This window comes from Apis dorsata, unplaced genomic scaffold (assembly GCF_000469605.1).
Source record: "Apis dorsata unplaced genomic scaffold, Apis dorsata 1.3 scaffold_1085, whole genome shotgun sequence".
Classification (NCBI taxonomy): domain Eukaryota; kingdom Metazoa; phylum Arthropoda; class Insecta; order Hymenoptera; family Apidae; genus Apis; species Apis dorsata.
In genome coordinates this window covers 427,522-429,546 of record NW_006264183.1, presented here as the reverse complement: position 1 = coordinate 429,546, position 2,025 = coordinate 427,522, and positions in this window count along the sequence as shown.

The following is a 2,025-nucleotide window of genomic DNA, read 5'->3' as shown; positions in this document are numbered from 1 at the left end:
TTATATTTTTTGTATTTATAAATAATAATTATTATAATTTTTTAAATAAAATTATTATAATTTAAAAAAAAATAATCTAGAATTCATTTTGTTCATGATTAAAATCAGAACCAAATCTTAAATTATAAAATGGCCGTCTACTAAGGTTTGTTATTACAATTTTTATGCACAATTTTTCAATATAGTTCCGTGCTTTATTTAAAATTTTATGTACAATTTAAAATTGGAAAATTGATTTAATGCATAACAATTTTATTTATAAAATAAAATCAATCTTGATTATTTTTTGTGAACAGTAAATATTATATATAAAAACTTCAAACAATTCTTCATAAGTAAATTCATCCTTTATGTATTAAATACGAGAATATATTTATACCCTTATATTGATATAATAAAATAATATAATTATTTAGTAAAATTAAATAATTTAAATATAATTCAACATTTCTTCGTATTTGAAATTGGAAATATCATTATATTATTATTAGTATCATTATCATTTTTTAAAATCAAATAATATATTATGTAGTATTTCGGGCATATAATATATTGTCGAGAGAAGTTAATCAAAAAGATTTATCTTGAGAAGATCAATGTGAAAGGATATTCAGTATTCTAATATATAAAAATAAATCTAACTAACTTTTTATAATTTAATTGATTGTTGCAATGATATATTAGTATTATTTATAAAATTATTTTTTTTTAAATATATACATATGTAATTGATATTTATTTAATTATATTAACTATATAAAAATGGAATTTAATATTGAAATTATTTAACAATATTTTAAATTAAAAATTTTACTAATTAATATTAAAAATTAACAAATTTTATTATTTTATTATTTATAAAAAATCTTAGAATTTTTAAAAATATGTAAACATTTATGTATTAAATATAGATAATAAGTTTTAAACAAATTTTATTGAACATAAATCTATAATGAATGAAAATCTATATATCAGATGAAACATTGGATTAAAAAGATATGTTAATAATAAGAGTAATTACAAAAACAAATTATTAAATTGAAAAGAATATCATAAGAATGTATATCATAAAGTATATCATAAAGAATGTATATCATATTATGAAAGCATAATTTATGAATATAGCATAATTTATGAATTGTAAACTCGTAAAATTAAAAGAAGTTCTTAAAACTCACTAGTTATTAGAAGAACTTGATTTATAATTTTGAAAAAAAAAATGTTCAACAATAAATTTCTCAAAACATCAAATATAAATAATTAAAATTTGTATTAAGAATATGCATATATTTTTATATTTATTCTAGCAAAAATATGTATATTTGTTCATCTTTCTATTAAAAATTTCAGTACTTTAATAATAAATAGAAAATTTATAATATAAATGTATATAACAATTTTCATATGCATATTATGTAAAATTTTCCATTTATTAAATTTTAGATTTCTATTGACACAAAAAATTTAAAGAAGCCAAGGTCTTTTAAAAAATAAAACTGAATTTATATGTGTAAATAATATTATTTTAAAATTCTATGTAAAAATAATATTATTATTATAGTGAAAATATAGGAATTAAATTATAAAATAAAAATATCAGATAATATTCTTAAAATCATTATAATCAACTTTTGTTCATTGACATCAACATATTGTCATTATTATTAGATGTATTATTATAATAATTAAAACCTATTGCTCTCAAATTTGTCTTGATTATTCAAAAATTTTGTGCACTTTAGATCTATAGATATCTTATAGATATTATTTGCTATGTGCTGTTTTATGTTTAAATATTCAATATCTCAATTTTTTTAAATCACATTAAAATTATACATATAATTTGTCCATTAATATTACTATCATTTGTATACATTATAAAATATTGACATAAATATATTCCTTTATATCAAACATTGTTAAACTTGACATATAAAAATGTAATATGTAATTTAGAAAAAAAATATGAAATGTTCATACATAAATTATATTGAATATTTCAAATAAAAATATTGATTTTTATTG